Source organism: Equus asinus, chromosome 2 (assembly GCF_041296235.1).
Source record: "Equus asinus isolate D_3611 breed Donkey chromosome 2, EquAss-T2T_v2, whole genome shotgun sequence".
Taxonomy (NCBI): Eukaryota; Metazoa; Chordata; class Mammalia; order Perissodactyla; family Equidae; genus Equus; species Equus asinus.
The window spans coordinates 108,787,637-108,804,645 of record NC_091791.1 but is presented as its reverse complement, the minus strand read 5'-3'; the positions used below and the strand labels follow the sequence as shown (position 1 = coordinate 108,804,645).

Here is a 17,009-nt window from a genome sequence, read left to right as displayed (position 1 = left end):
TAATGTCAACAAAAACGAGGCAAGGTGTTGGGGGGAGTGGGGCGGGAAGAGCTGCTTGCTTTCCAGAGTGGCGTTAAATCATTACTGTCCTCCATATGTTAAAATCTAGAGGGAGGACTGGAGGAGGGGGGAGCCCCTCACAGGTCAGCCTCGGCAATCATTCAAATAAAGGTAAAATTAACATTCGTTCCTTTGAAGTTAAGAGTGTAGATGGCTTAAAAGCGGATTTTGTTTAGTGGATCTCATATCAAAACGGGAAGAAAGGAGTTGCCTCTCCTGGAGTTTTTGGTTTCATAATTTTTTTTTTTAAAAAAGCATCATTTTAGAAAAGGCCAAGATGGCAATGCGGGAGTTCGAGTGTGTTTTCGCCGCCCCGCGGAGCGGGCCTCTCCCAGCGGATACCGGAGGTTTCCAACTCCGGAAACGCTCAGTTTTCCGCGCCAGTGTAACTAACGCCGCCAGAAAATGCCTCCCGTCGCTCCACTTCTCCCTACGCAGCACTAGGCTAGGCCCGTAGTGTTTTAGTGTTTGACTCCTGGGAAGAGTAGGGCGCGCGGCACAGGGGTTGGGATGGGGCCCCGGCCCTGGCTGCCCAGACTCCAGCGACCCTGAGCTCTCCACTTGAGCCCCGCGCCTTCCCTGCCCTGGGCGGCGCCCCCCACAGCCAGCCTGTCCCAGGGGTCCAGCAGCTGCGAAAAGGGCTGCACTCAGGGTCTCCGGACTCACGGGCAGCCAGGCAGAGAGGCGCGGGGCCCAGCTCCTGGTTTGGCCGGGATGATCCCGGAGCAGAGGGCTTGGCGCCCACACGGCCCTAGCCGCACCGAGCTCTGGCCCACCGGCAGCCAGTGGTGGGTGGGTTGTTTCCGCTTTGTTTGCTTTAAAACCTAGAGGCACGAGTCCCTCTCAAGCTCCTTGAAGCCTGTGACCTCCAGTTTGCAATTCTTCCCTGGACTCCGACTTTTTTGTTTGCTTGTTTAAGTAAGGCGAGAATGCGACGGCGAGAGGAAGGTTACTCGCAAGTCCTCATTCCCAGGGCTGGAGATGGTAGGAAACGATGGTGGCCCATCAATATAACCGGCGGTCACCGGCAGCCCGTGATTTAGAGTTGTCGCCCTCTTTTCCGCCCCTAGAGTTCCTAATTAGGTGGTTGCAGGGGGGGTACTCCTCGCCCGTCCCTGGCCGGGACCGAGTTGCATGAGTTTCACCTCTCCTCCTGGCCGGAGAAAATCCCTCTGGGGTGGGCAAAGCGGGTGGCCCTCAAGACCGCGTCGTGTGGTATTTTTTACAGAGCCTCCTGCCAGCTCTGCATTCTGCAGGGCGGGTTACCCCAAGACCTCCCCTATTCCACCAGACGAGCAATGAATCCCTCTCCGGCTCGGGGCAGGAGGACTCCCGGGCGCCTGCGGTGGCGTCGGTCTCCTCAGAACCTCGCCCGGCTGCGCCGCCTCCCCGCTGCGGCCCGGGCGCGGCTCGGGCTCGGAGGCGCACTGTCCCCATTCGCCAAGAGTCCCCTCCTGCTTCTCTCCCCTTCCTTCCGTTATCCCGCCGGCCTTTTTGCACTCCAAGCGCTTGTCCTAGAAGCCAGGATAGGCTCCTTCGTACTCACTGCACAAAACCCCGCCTTTAAAGCCCGGTTGGGGGCCTTGGTCCTTCGTAGGAAACAGAAAAAGAGCGAGATTGAGAGCCCTGTGGGTGGCCCTTCTGCAAAGAGAAGGCTCCTCTTCGTTTGCATCTCTGCTCAAGTTTTTAAAAGTTATACTTTGGGACCTGCTGTCTATTCCTTTACTACCCTGGATCTGGAAAGAAAAAAAGTTGGAGAAGCTGATCTGAGGATAGCGGCTGCCCTCAGACATAGGGCTGCTCTCTCCTAAACCTCCAGGTCAGGAAGTTCTGCGGCCAGAATTGGTAACTTGGGCGTCTGCAAAGGCTCTAACTGTGGCACTTGTGGGACAAGCACACTCCACTTTTCCCCGCCTACCGTCTGGAATCACCAAACCCAGGGCACCAGGGTCCGAGTTCCCCCCTCTTTGGCCTGGCACACCGGAGCTGCGGCAGCTGGGGCCTGTCCCGCCCGCCCGGCCCCCCGCAGGGTCCCGTCGCTGTGCCCCAATTCCGGGGTGCCCACAGCGGCTGCCCCAACCGACAGCCGCTGGAGGAGTCAAGGATTGGAACTTGTAAAACCAGTTAGAGCAACTTTTACACTTTTCCCTTTCTGCCCACCTGTTAAAGAGCATACGCTGTTAACTGTTTGAATCGATAATTCAGAAAACAGGAGACATTCTTCAAACTGGTGTTTCAAGACCCCTCGTTGACTATGGGAATGCCTTCTCAGGAGGGATTTCTTAAGCTACGTACTTAGGGGAAGTTCTCAGGAATCTGACTTCTGCCCATCTAGGTTTCAGAGTTAATGCAATCCAACTATAATTCAGATTATTTCCCCCGAACATCTTATTGTTGGTCTAAGATAGCCAGGTAAAAATCAAAACGGGCAAAGCGATGATAAATTAGTACTTTCTCCTGCTCTTCCTAAAGTTCGCCAAACCAATGGAAATCAATTTTAGATGATTTCCATTTTGGCATAATTGGCATTACTTCTGGTGCTTGCAAAGTGTTCTCCACTCCTTTGCATCAACTCTAGTCCCATTTCAGAATTCCTTCGTTTGATCTGCTTTTGTAGAACCCCCCTCCCCAGTTCCTTTTATTTTCTTTCCCCTGGTGGATCAATCACAGAGACAATTGATTTTCTGTGTCCTGTTTGAACCAGAAAGTGCTGACATCTTGGGGGGTGAGCAAAATATGAGTGAGCATTAACTCCCACGAAATATGAGGCAACCAGGCCAATCTCCAGGTCTAGTGATTAAAGTTGCGTATGCATAAATATATGTGCAAGTGGATACATTTGTACTTGCATACAAGTGACAGTGGTAAGAAATTTCAATGGAATGCAGGAACATAAACTTAATGAGAAATCATCTTAATAATCTGGATAAATAAAGAAGAGAGCCAAACCTCAATGTCTAGGAGTAGATCACTAATTCTGAAATCCAAAACTCTTTTGAGCTATGGTTCCATGGTTGCTAGAAAAGAATCACTTATTTCCTCTTTTATTGGAAATAAGACATTAAATTTCTTTTGACTGAAAGGAAGTTACGAGACAAGATGCAATTTTCTCTTTCTTTTCTGACAACTCTGTCATCCAAGGGATCACAGCCATGTCAGGGTGTCTGTCTGGGAAAGAAAAAAAAGAGAGCTAGCTAGTGAGAGAAACCCTGCAGCCCGTGGCCATCTTTGCATCAAAATTTTCCAGACCTCTATTTTTGATTGTGATCCCACTGATCTGAGTTTGAAATGCGAGCCCAGTGAAGCCCCTAAGCCTTCAATCGTGTGAAATTTTCAAAAGATCTCTAGAAGCAATCTCGGGCTGCCTGACCCCTGACAGGCACCGATCTCTTTATTCCTCTCTCTGCCAGCACTTCATTTGTTGGAATATCTTTCAGATTTGCACCTCTGGATGACAAACCTGAGTGTTTATTATGTGTACATGAATCGGAAATCTTCAAGCCCGCACAAAAGCACCATCTTAAACATAATATTTAATTTCCCAGCCTAAGTGCCTGCTTCTTTATTTGCTTTTCATTAGCTTAAATATTTTTTCCAGGTCTCCCCATGTGTCACTTTGATATTTAGATGATTCTCTCTTTTAATCATCATTTCCTCCTTGAAAAATCCCCTGTCGTCCGCGTCTGCGGGGCTCACACTGCAGCGTGACTGTGCGGCGGGCGGCGAGGCCGCGGAACTGGACGCAGAGCAGTTCCGCGTGTGGAGGGCTCGTCCCGAGGCGGGGTGGGGGTCCGGGGTGACAGAGAAATGCTTTTTAGCCAGCAGCCTGGGCTGGGTCGGAAACAGTGACGACTCTCTCATCTTATTCCACCTCTCCTCCTTCAGGCCCTTTAAAATTCCTTATATTATTACTATTTTTTTTTTTTTAGCAAAACAAAACCTCAGGTGGCTTGCAAAGGTGCTGGGGCAGCCTTAGCTGCTGGAAGTCTGCCCCGCCGCTGACATCTCTGAGCGTGGGCACAGGGTTTAGACAACCCACCCAAATTAGTCAGGCACTGCTTCCTGCCCGGGCATCCACTCCCACCGGCCTTTCTGGGGATCCCTAAATCCTGGGGGCTTGAGGGCACTGAAGAGAAAGGGAATGGGGACAAAGCTTCTTGGGAGAAGCCTGCTTTGTTAAAATGCCCTCTGCCAAAGAATTCCAGGGACAAGATTTTGGGGGTGGAGACGTTGGCCACCCCTCCCCCAATCTCAGCCCCAGCCTGAGGCTTTAGATCCCGGCCGGGCACCCAGGTGGACTGAGCAAAGACAGAATCAGCACCCACCCCTGCACAAGCGGGAGGTGAATCGCCACTCTTAGCACCGTCCCAGGTCCGGAGGTGGTGGGCTGAAGCCCCGACACCCTCCCTGCGTGTTTGGATGGGCCTGTTGTTATGATTAACTTATTAAACCCCCTCGTAATTATTTTAATTTGACTCGAAAAAATACTTTGGGCGGCGTTGCGATGTGTTTGTATTTATCCATCCCCCCCATAAAACCTGTGTTAAAACAAATGTTACTTTTCTCTCTCTGTACATAGACCCTCCCTTTTTGAAATAGACCGCAGGGACTGCCATTAGATCGAATGGCAAGTCTTTATGGAAAGTGTTTTGCATAATTACATACCAAAGCCAGAACAGTCACCTCCACATTTTATGGGTCACAAACCATCAACAATTGCCACATTATTGTCCACGAAACCTTAGTCCCTTCATTGATGGAGCGGACTCCACTGCCTAATCTAGAACCGGAGAGGATGGAAATTTCTTCTAATAAGAACCCGAGAAGATTATGTCCCCACTGACAACGTGTTTACATATAGTTATAAAGTTCAGAGGACCGACGGGGAGAGGAAAGGAAATCGGACTAGGCCTGATTAAGAGCGCACATCGGTCTAATATAGATAGAGCATCAAAAGGAGCTGCTGAATGCCTCCCCTTTTCAGATCCGACCCCTTTCCTACCTTTGTGATGCAGTAATTAAGATATTCTTATTTAGACAGACAGCTTCTCTGGTAACTGAATAATATTAGCTCCTTTGATGTCAAACTTTTGACAGTTATCACACCAGCACTGGGCAATTTAGCACAAATGCCCTCCTTTAAAAAAAAAAAAGATAGAAACCCCCCTCGGCTTTGAAGAAATCTAATAAGTGTGATCCTTATCACCAAATGATCTAAATCGCCGCCGACAGGCCGCCGGGCTATAAATTACATTCGGTGTTACATAATGAAGCCGAATTTGGGTTTTAGCTCATTGAGGCAGTATTGGCTGAAAATGGAGCGGGAGTCCCACGATTCCTGCTCCCCCATTCCCGACCTCCAGAGCCGCTGCCCACAGTGGGAGGAAAACCCCACAAAGTCTATGGGTTGAGGGCAGGGATGGGGTATTCGGCCGAGATGGCGGCGGGGGCGGGCCGAGCTCATCGCCCTTGCCCCAGCTCTGGAGAGTCCGACAGGACCAGCCACCTACTCCCGGGATGACACGTCGCTGTTGCTTTCTGAGCTTGGTCGCCAAATTTGGGATTTGCCAGATGGCAGATTATCTTCGCGTCTGTTATGTTATGTGTGTGTGTTGGGGGGTGGGGGGTGGAGAGCGAAGGCAGGGAAGTCCGGAGAACGCGCTGGTTCCTTTAAAATACTCCCAGGTTCCCTTTTCGCCGCTCTCGGGCTTCGGCGCCTCGACCCTCACCGGAGCTCTTGGCATCTCCGAGCCGCCTCGCGGCAGGCAGCAGGCGGAGTCCCCGTCACTCCCACCCTTCAGTGCCAGCCCCCAGCCCGCGTCTCTAGACCCAAGACCCAGCGCCCAGATGCGCGAGGCTGGGGAGGGGGAGGAGAGAGCTTCCCTCAGAGGATAAAAAGGCGATAGGAGAGTTGGAAGTGAAGGGGGCAGAGAGCGCGGGTTAGGAGGGACGAGACTGTGACGGTGACACCTGGAAGGCATTGTCCTTGAGAGCGACACCTGTCAATCTCCGCTCCGGCGTCCCGGGGCCAGGGGCGGGGAGGCCGCGGGTCTCCGCGGTGATGTCATCGCAGAGTCCCTTCCCAGCCGAGGGCGGAGAGGACTGGGAGGGGCGCAGAGCCCGGCGGGCTGGGAGAGGGGTGGGGGAGGAAAAGAAAGAAAAGAAACAGAAGTCGCTCTCGAACTCGCCGTGTCCTCTACTTCAGATTTGCATAGAAATCAATAATCCAACTTTAGTGTTATTTCTAATTTTGAACGACCCGTGTTGCCTTTTCATTGGAGAAGGAGGAATCGGGTTAGCACATCCCATCCCACAACCCGCAATCCTAGGGGGAATTGGAGCCCTGTCATCCCAAAGCCTTGAAGTGACTGGCCCTCCTTTCAGACCCAGCTCCCTCTTTTCCTGGCGGGTGTTCCAAGCGTAGGCTTCAGGCTTAAGGAGGAAACACTTGGGGATGAGTTTTGGAAGTCTTCCGATATTGCAGGGGGCAAGGCGAGAGTTAATTAACGCCGAGCTTGCTCAGCGAGTAGGAGAGAGGGCCTCGGCGTGGGTGGGCGGGCCAGGTCCAACAGGGGGGTGCGCACAGTGCGGGAGGCGTGTGATCCGGAGGCCCCAGCTTGGAGGCCCCGGCTTGGGGGAAGTGATCTGCGGTGGCCTCGGCGGGGGGCTGCTGAGGGGCCCCAGGAAGTCGGCTGACGGTCCTGGGGAAATTCTGATTTCCCACCTACTGAGCCCCCACCCCCACCCCACAGAGCACTACTGGATTCTCCCTCTTCCTATTCTTTTCGGCTAGAGCTAATTAGCAGCCTGCCAGCGGCCTGATTTATGGAAACGTTCGGGCGGGCGGAGACGCGCCGCGAGCTGAGTCGGGGCTGCCCGGGAGCGGAGTGGAGGAGGAGTCTCCACTGGCCCTCTCCGACCAGTTTCCCTCCGCCCGGCTGGAAAATGAAGGTTGTCGTACCCCACTCCCCACCCTCCATCCTGGCAGGTCCAGGAGGGCCCCGCGCACTCAACGCCCCAGCCTGGGACGCTGGGAACCCTGGCGCCAGCGGGGCGGGCGGGGCGCGGGGGCTGCGCAGCCTACAGCATAGTCCCAGTTGGCAGGTTCCAGCACCAGTTGACCCGGAGGGCGAGCTGGGTGCGGATAGAGGGGGAGCCTCCTGCACCGAGTTGGGCGCCTTAGTTCCCATGTCCGGGTCTCCAAGAAGAGAAATCGACCTGAGGAGCGAGGATACCCTGCAAGAGGTGGCCATCAGTCTCCTAGGCTGTGAGAAGGCGTCTCAGGCCAGGGTGGGGCCGAATGGAGCCACTAGCCCAGCTTGCCCCCAAATTGCTAGCGATTGTCCAGGGAAGGGCGTGGTCCCCTTCTCTCTCCCTCCCCCTCACTTTCTCCTGGGTCTCATCCTCAGAGGAGTCCTCTAAGTGGAGCCTCCAGCCAAGAGTCTGGGAATTTTGAGCTAGGCGAAAGCGGCGCCCCACACAGTCTCTAGAGCCGCCTGGCCGGGCGCTTGCCCAGGGACCCCGGGGCGGTCTCCTCGCCTTCCTTGGGTTTCTCTCTGTGGTCAAGGGGGAGAAGAGGCCAGAGGTGCTGCCTCTCATCCCAGTTGACCCCAGAAATGAGGATGGAGAGGAAAGGCGTGGAGGAGGCACGGGAGGAAGCGCCGCAGGACCTGTTGCTGATGCTCCAGCAGGTTGGCCTCTCTGGGAGGATGTTGTATGCCCGGCTTCTAGAAGCAACAGCGGAGGGGGGCATAGGAGAAAGGGGGAAGCATTTGGGCCCTCCTTTCCTGGGGGAAGTGTTGGAGGAAAGAGAGACTAGCAGACCCCAAGGGCCAAAATCCCCAGGTATGTTCCCCCCTCAGACTTGGGATGGCATAGGGATGCGGGGTTGAAGTCACTGGAAAGAGGACCATCCCCCCAAGCCTGGCTATGACCGAAATTGCAGTTGTGAGGAGCTGAGATCTGCAAGAAAATGTGTAAAGTTTGTTTTAAAACATTCCAGCAGTTCGCCTTCCTCAGAAGTCACGTCTAGACTCCCTGACTGGGACAGGTGCAGAATTGAGACCCCTCTCCCTCATCAAAAGACCTCCGGATGCCTGCCCCTGTCTTCCTCCTTCCCAGGATTTCCTCACAGATGAGGGCCATTTGATGTCACTGAGAACCCGATGTCCCCTCACACCGGCCCTCCCCCCAGGGCCCCTGCCAAGTTTAATTCCCTGCTCTTCTTTCTCTCCTTCCTCCACTGCCCCTGCCACCCCCATTTCCAGAGGGTTGGTGAGATCGCAGAGGCAGGCATGCAGGCCCTGGCCCTTCTCCGCCCGCTGGCGAAAGAAAGTTGACAGATACCCTCAGCGGGCTGCGGAGCTGGGCTGAGCGCCCATCTATATCATGGTATTTAGTGTCCTGGGTGGTGGCCCCTCTGAATTTCCAGCTGTGCTGAAGGCTGGGATCACCTACCCAGAGACGCTACAGCAGCCCATGGCAACCCATATCCACAGCCAAAGTCTAGGCGGAAATGGAGACCCGCCTCCACCAAAATGTCGCCTTCAAGTAGCACGAGTCCCCAGCTGGCCCCTTCCCCCTGGGGACAAGCGCAGGGCCTCGCCAGCCGCCACTCCCATGGCGCTGAAAGCCGACTCTGGGACCCGAAACCTGCACTGCAAATGCTGTTGGTTAGGCACCCAAGTAATATTCTTCATTCGTCTTTTTCAAAGTTGATTTATAGCAATCGACAGGTTAAAGCCTCATCTGACTTCATTACTTTTAAAAGCTGTCTATTTCACAACTGTCACTTTTCATCGTTTAACTCAAATAAATACTTGAGGAAATGAATTGAAAGAGACTTTTAGATCATGTTTATAATTCTTGGTCGCCACGTTAACATTCCTAATGACCTGACCCTCTGAGTTTCTGTAGACTCCAAAATGGGCTGAAAATTCCTGCATTTATACTAGAAAACTTCAAGGAAGAGGAGATGGCCTGAAATACGAGCTAAAAGAAGTGCAGCTGGTGACAAGTTGGCGACCGGCTGCAAGCTCAGCAAAGCTCCAGGGGGGGCCGGCCGCCAGGGCCCAGGCCGGGTACCCAAGGCCACTGGTGAGGGGCAGCACCCCGGGTCAGGGGTTCCGGTGGAACGAACTGCTGAAAAGAGGGCCCAGCCTAACAGCCTCGGCGCTCGCCTTGCTCCCGTGCCTGCCTTGCTCCGGTGCCACAGGGCCTGGCTGCAAACCCACAAGACAACACATGCAGGATGCTCTTTGTGACTATTATTGTTATTTCTATCATTGTTTCAAAATTGATTTTAAAGGGCCCCATGGCAGCAGGTTGAGAGTGGCTGGGTGAAAGGCCTTTCCTCCCCGTCGGCTTTGACTTAGAGCGTGTGAGATGGCATGGATGGAAGTGCATTTGATAAATCGAAATAGTTTCTTCTTCAATTTTGCTACCATTTGCCCAATGCTGGGTCTTCTAGGGCTGGTCTTAATCTCTCTCTCTCTCTTTCTCTCTCTCCCACCCACCCAGCACATAGAACCAACTCTTAGAAGTAGACAAAAAAAGAAAAAAGAAAAGAAAAACAGGGGGAAAATGTAAAGAACGGAAAAGGAACGGAAGGAAATTTACAGGGAAAGAAAAACCTATCAAGCAAGAAAACTGCCTGGTTTAGGGGACAAAGCAATATCGAGTGTATAAGATTTTCTTTCTTTTTTTTTCTTAAAAAAAAAAGAAAAAGAAAAAAGAAGCGAAGTCTCCCGAACCCGGGGTGGTGGAGCTGGGCGACTCCCTGGTGTGTCTGGGACTGGCCTCTCAAGGTTGGCCCGAGGCTGACCCACTCTCGGGTCCCTGAGCCTCGCGGGGCGTCCGCACCCTCGCGTCGGGCCCCCCGGGATGGCCCCCCCACTAGCCCCCGCGAACCCGAAACTTCGCAGATTCCCTGCAGCATCGGCGCCCGAGCGCCCAGGAGCGTGCCCCAGCCTCGGCCGCGCGCCCAGCCACCTCCACCCTTCCCGGGTCGTGGCCTCGGGCCTTCGTCCACCCCGCGGACCTGCCGGCCTAGCGGGATCGAGGTTCCCCGACGTTTAGGAACCCGGCGTGCCGGGTGCTGGGTGGCGGCGCCCTCGCCGCTGCCCCGCGGCCGACAGCCGGGCGCGCTGCCGTACCCTGGAGCGCCACCTCGCTGCGGAAACTGGAATTACGCGGCCATGCTCCCAGCCTTCTGCAGCCTAACTTGACCGCCACCGGACTTTTTCCTTCGTCGAAACGCTAAGAGAAGCCGAAGTGCACAGGCCTCTTCCCACCCGTTAAAACCCATAATCTGTGGCCGACATATCCCACAAAGTCTGCATTGAGATGAAGGGAAAATAAGAAGAGAAAGAGAAAAAATATATAGGTACAAAATCACCAAGTCTAAGCTGTGAAGCAGCTTTCTTAGAAAAGATAAAGTAAATGAGAGATGTCTTCTCGGAGGCCACGGGTTCGGGCCGCCGAGTGTTTTGGGCCGCCCAGCTGTGGCCAATGCAAATATCTCCCATGAGGCGGCTGCCTATCAAGTCATCCCGTCCCAATTACGATTTCCACTGAAATCCACTCATTCTGGTCAGTGGGACATCAGAGGGGCTCTGCCCTCCACTGACCAGCTTACTGGGGCCTCCGATGCCTCAGCCTTCGGTTCTGCTGACAAAATAACCACAAAAAACAGCCCCTAACATGTACACCTACCGGTGGGTGAAAGCAACAACGGCAAGAGTAACAAATTACACAGCATTTCTCTCCGAGGTGCAAGTGGGCATTTGACCCTATTTTATCCAGTTGGTAACTTTAGAGGTTTGCCCCACTCTTAGGTCCACACGACTAAAAACATAGAGAAAATTTAATTCCTTTCTATGGCGGATTTGTTTTCAAAGCGCCCAGCCCCAGAGATAGGTGTTACATGTAAAAACAAATTTCACAAAACAAGGTTTTTCCTGAGAAGACACCATACGTGGTGTTAAACGTATAGCGTCCTGTGGTCCTGTGAGGATTTGTGTGGTTTCTTCGTTTTGAGGGGGATGCAGAACCTTTCTCTAATGTAGTTTTGACTGCGTTTGTTTTTGTTGTAAGGAGCTCAGTGGATCCCACATGTGATGATGGCTGAACTGGGAACTGTGGAGTGGGAATACAGTGTGTATATGGTGGTGCATAAGCCCCTGCATTTCCTATCTGAGCGAACCCAGCATAGAGACCCTTTCTTGAAACTTTGCACTCCCAGAGATGACAGGACGAGCTCCCCAAAGGCTGGCAGGGGATAGAGGGAGCGCCCCTCCTCCCTGTAACCAGCACACCTCATTGCAGATCAGGAGGGTCTGGGAGAGCCCTCACTCAGAAATTACAGGGCTGCGCCAGGAAAATAGCCAGGTTGGCTTTCTGGGTGGTTTGTCCTTTCCCCATCAGACTAGGAAAGATCCCTGGGAGACCATACAGGAAAGAGGACCCAATTTCCTAGCAAGACTTGAATAAGGATTCCCTCACCCCAGCCAGCCGAGGAGAGGTGGCCTCGCCCCTGGGAGTCCAGGGGCCCTCTCTCCCAGAGGGATGCTACAGCTGGGGAGAAGGGGGCTGCTGAGAGATCCTGGGAGCTAAGAGGGAATTCCTGAGAGGGTCCTGGGGTCCACGGAGGGACACCAGTGAGGAGCAGGGACAAAAACAGAGGCGAGTAGAGCACAGAAAATGATATGCTTGAATCTACATGCCTACAGTTTTGAGAAGTCTCTCAATTGGAAAGGTTTTGCTTCTCTCTCCCTCCCTCCTTCTTTTCTTCCTTTCATTTTTCTCTCCTTCACCCCTTCCTCTTCTCACATTCAGATTTTCTGGGGGGTGGGGGGGAGTTTCCATCGAATAATGCCTGGAGATGAAAAATGATTTTTATTGCTATTACACTTCCTACCACAAGATGCAGTGCAAGGCGGCAGAGTTTGTATTACAACTATGTCACAATGTTTCACTGATGCAAAACATGTAGCCAGAGGGTGTTACTAATGACTCCTGGATTAGAGCGAAATTGAGACTGGGAGAAGGAGGAAGAGAGAGAACAAGAGAGAGACAGAGGAAGGGAGAAGAGAGAGGAATTTCTTTAGAGAAAGCTGGGAGGGGATCACCATATAATCAGGTCTAATCATCTAATCAGGATATTTTCAGATTTCAAGGTTCTTTCCACACTTGAGAGTGTGAGCTAGAGAGAGACCAATATCCTTTTAAACACCACAAAGGTGTTTTGTTTTTTTTTTTTTTTGCATGTTAATAACTATTAATTATGTTTACAGCCAGTTAACTGAAGAACTCTCCTTTGGAAAGAGTCAAACTTCGGAAAACGCTTTATATCAGATTAAAGGCTCTTCCAGGACCCCAGGGCGCTTGGAGGGAGGGGGACCCGGGAATCATCCTAGGGTGTGCGGAGCACAGCGCGGCCTGCAGCGCTCCACGCCCCCGCCCCTGGCGATGCACACACAGGGACACACGCCTGGGACGGCCTGGCAGGGCCCAGGGGGCTGCCCCTGCGCAGCCTGCGGCCCAGGGCTAGGCCTCCGTTCGATCTTGGCGAAGAGATCCCTCTAGGCTCGAAACTCCCCGGCGCCCTCCCCCGGGAAGAGCTCTACTTAGGGAAGCGGGAGGTTCCGCGGTTCCTACCGTGGCCCAGGCCGGTCCCACTGCCCTGCAGTCCGCTTCTGCCCCCGGGGCACAGCGAGGAGGGCACTCCCTGGGGGCTGCGGCCCTTTGAACTCGGGAGCCCTGGGCTGGCCGGACGCGGAGTTCGCTCCGGCCCGGCTGCAGAGCGGAGTGTGGGTGGCGGGTGGGGTGGAAGGGGACTGGGGGAGGCGGGAGGGGGCGGAGGGGCGGGGGCGGGAGCCGGCGGTAAGCCTGGAAGCTTGGCTGTTTACCCAAACGATTTTCCTTTCAGGCCCGAGACGCCAATGAGACAAGATCAAACTCCCCTCTTCTCAGTGTGTGTGTGTCTGTGTGTGTGTCGCCTCCTCCAAGCGGGGCTTTGTGAATGGGGGCTCAGGGACGCCGGCTGGGAGGGACCAGAGGCCGCCCGGGGCACCAGCGCCTCCTCCCGGGGGCTGGGAGAAGCCCGGGCGGAGGGCGCGGGGTCTGAACGCACCGAAGGGCGCCCCCAACGCACAGTGCTCCGGAGCGACAGGAGCGAGCGACAGGGACACAGGCCGCGGAGAGCTAAGGGCTGCGTCCCCAAAGGGCGAGCAGGGAGACACACGGTCGTGTGTGGGAGGGGGAGGAGGGAGAATAATATGAATCACATCCTCCTTCCAGTCCCTTAATTTCCGATCCCTCCAAAGCTTAAACCTAGCTCCTCAGGCTACTGATTTCTTCCGACTCCCTCGCTCGAAATCTATTAGCTGCAAATTAGGCCAAGGTTTTGGCGATTACGGTACAATGCAGGCCGCGTGACACGCGCCGCTGGGCCTGCGCCTGGGTCCCTCCTCGAGCCGAAAAATGATTAGAACGCAAGAGGGGATGGATGGTCTGTATTGACAAGACATTTGTCATTTTAAAAGGAGTCCACATCCAAGAATATCCATCAGGCCAGGGGGCTTAGGGGGAAGGAAGAGACGATGAGGGGGGTGAAGTCCCAGACCAGCGCAGCAGGTGATCGCCATCCTGGGGTGGCTCGTGCTGCTGCTCCAGGGGCTGCCTGAGACTGAAACGTCGTTTGCAAAACAACGACAATATTATTAGTATTATTAATAAGAAGAATCAGGAAGGCAGGGTTATATTTATTTAAGGTCGTAAGACAAAATCCCGTCTATATGGCGTTGTACGTATGTTTAGTAGCTTTGTCTCTGACAACTCATTCCTCTCGGCCCAGACCAATTAAAGTCTTGCCCAAATAATTGTTTCTGGAAGAAAAAGGTGTCATTCGATGCTTCTGACTCAGCTACTATTGCTTCTCCTGCCTCGGCCTGCCCCTGGTTCCCTCCGGTCTAGCCCAAACACACACACTCTTTCTTTTCTTCCCTGAAGGGTCTGTTTTTTATTGTTTGTTTTTAAATGACGAACAACTGTCCCCTTTCCCAGGAGGTTCTTATTTAACCGAAATTCCCCTCCCCTGGCGCTGTCCTTGGCAGGGGGCATTTGGGACCTGCTGACACTTGCTTCAGGCCCCAGTGTCTTCTGCTCTCTGTGGCCAAGGCCTGGACAAAGACCCCGGGGGAGGCAGCACCCGGGCCTCGGCTTTTCTGCTGGCATGTCGGGTGGAGGGCTGTGGCTCCAGGGCACAGAGGGTACAGAAGCAGCAGGTGGGCCCCTAGAGGAGCTTGGGGACCACAGCTGTGGCTAGTCTGGGATAAACGTGTGTGAGAGAGAAGACGCTCATGGAGGAAACCAGATGTGCTTCATACTGATAACAGCAGCTAACATTTATTGAGTGCTTACTATGTACCAGTTATTGCGTCCATACCCCTGGGAGCCTGGAAACCTGAGAACAAACCATCGTGGGCAAGGATAAGACTCGGAGTGGAGCAGGGAGGCAAAGACAGGGCAGGTAGCCCGGTGGGTGGGATTGCATGGATGAGGGTAGAGTTTTGTGCCCCACAACGCATTGTGCCCCGGAAGAGGCGGGGAGCTGCTGGCCGCTGGAGACAGGCGGAGGCATCCTCCCTCCCAGCCTGCGGGGCCGTCTCCGACAGCAGGCCTCCCCCACGGGGTTACGTTGGCCCAGGCCTCTGGCCAGAGACCGAAGGCCAACAGGTTCCAGGGACGGTCCCTCTTCTTCGCGCTGGAACTCTGGAGGAGAGGAGAGCGGTCGGTGACGGCCGCGGAGGCTGGGCCCCGGCCGGCGGCGAGCGCTCGGCGTGGCCAGGCCGCCGTCCTGCCCGACTCCGCAGGGATGCTCCAGCCTCCGGTCCAGGCAGCCCCGAGAACGGGAGGACGGCTCCTCTCCCCGCCTCTCCCTCCCATCCCCCTAAAGCAGGGGCTGCGCCTCGCCTGTGACCCCGTGCCGTGCCCCGCGAGGGTGGAAGAAGCAGGCCTGCCTCTGTCTGGAGACAAAAGGCCTCCGAGCTCGGGCTCCTCCGGGCTCCGCCGCTGCGCGTTTCGCACCCGCCTCCACCTAGGCAGAGGAGGCGGGAGCAGGTGGATGTGTCGTTGTGCTGTAGCGGTGGCTGGAGTAGAGAGCCTTGATTGATCCTAGAAATTGGACACCTCTGAGTCCAAGGGCAGAGGCAAGGTCAGGCATCTGTTCCAAAAAGATGCCGTCTGCCCCCAGCACTCCTGGTCAGCCCCCATCCAGCTATTCTCCTATAAAGGGCCCCCTCGTTGCTGTTTTTTTTTTCCTAGTCTCATTGCAAATCACCTGGCAGCTAGGAAACGGTCGCCCCCGATATCGACCTACAGAGGTTACTTCTTTCCCTAAAAACGACTCTGGCTTTCCTTCTTCTACCAGACCCGAGGGAGAATTCACTGGTTTTAACATTGAAAAAAAAAATCTTTAAATCCCTCTCTGGTGTGAGACGTAGTTGGACCACGGGGAATCTCCTGCCTCCCCACACTGACTCCCCGCTGCACTTGGAAAGCTAGTCCTGCAAAGAAGAAATAGTCTTTTCCTGCAGTCTATCATTTCGGTATTACAAATAACGACCGTGGAGCGAGGAATACCCCCGGCCTAAGAATATTGATAGATGATAGTAGCGATATTCACAATCGATCCTTTAATAGGCAGACGTCATAAATCATGTTCAATTCCCTGACAGCACAGTACTTCACTTAATAATATAATTAAGATTAAAACTCGAGAGGTATTGGAGGCAGCGGGTATTGATAGCTTCAAAAATTGCATTCTGGATATGATGATGGAAGGGAAAAAGACCTTTGGAAAATATTACTCCCTTTCCAAAAGGTGGGGGTTTCTGGATGCTCCTGTCCCTGTCGGACCCCTCACACCAGTAATCCCCATCTCTGATAGATGAGCAGAGAGGAGGCTGGCTCTTTCTTAGAATTGGTACAGAGGAAGATAAGTAGAAACAGGGCTCCGCTTGGGAGAGTTTCCCGGGTTTAGAAATCCTTTAAAAATCCATTCCTTCAGCCTTGAATCTGGAGAAAAAAATGTTTAGGAGACCTAGGAAATGATGTTGTTTAGTTCTCTCAATACAGTTAATTTCTTTGACACCGTTTTCAAAATTACATGTAAATCACCAAACATATGCAGCTATGTCGGTCTACACCATCCCTGCGCTTTAACTGCCCATGAACCTTTCCAGCACTGCTTTCCAGGCAGAACCCTGGGCCTCAGGATGACAACCAAAACTTCCCATGAAGACTAAAACCAGAGAGGCAGGGTTCCACGCAGGGGGATGATCTGCTCTTTGCTTCATGGGTAGAGCTGATTGTAAGTACAGCTAAAATTATCTCAAAGAGTGGAATATTAATCAAATCAATCAGAGCTGACAAATGAGAAATATTTGAAAGTCAGTGGTAATTTACAACTTTGTTATTAGTTAAGAATTGCCTGCCTTGTAACAGTAATTAATAACACTTAGAGAGGAATGATTTGGAAATCCCCCTCCAATTCTCTTTATTTTCCTCTGTCTCTTAAGGAAGGAAAGAGAGAAAGGAAGCAAATGAGTGATCTGTAGAAACAGGAAAAACACTGAGTCGTTTGTGGGGAGAACAAAACTGGAAAATATAAAAGAAAGGGAAAAAAGATTAGCCCCATGGGAGGCCATCAGGAAATCAAGAAAATATAGGAGGAGGGGTAGTAAATCAGAAAATGAATTCTGTAACCATACCCCATGAGCAGGCTGGCAAAAGGTTGAATTTCAAATGGCCCAGGAACCCCATCAAAATGAACAGTGCTGCTAAAAAATCTTGAAAGTAGCTCAGCTCTGAATCAAGGCAGAGCTCAGGGCATTGTCTGTTTTGTTGTTGTTAACAATGTATTTCTTTATAGCCCAGGAGCAGACGTG

General features: G+C 53.2%; 1 long non-coding RNA gene across 2 annotated transcripts in view; it reads right to left on the bottom strand.

Annotated features, from left to right (window-relative positions):
* LOC139041766 (uncharacterized) overlaps positions 1 to 14,002 on the bottom strand; it is a 93,461-nt gene extending 79,459 nt beyond the window's left edge. The window contains exon 1 of one of the 2 annotated variants that reach the window (XR_011497617.1): positions 12,718 to 14,002. This is a non-coding gene — a long non-coding RNA (uncharacterized lncRNA). The remainder of the gene's footprint in view (positions 1 to 12,717) is intronic. The other variant, XR_011497616.1, reaches the window with a different exon arrangement.
* Positions 14,003 to 17,009: the final 3,007 nt, after the last annotated feature.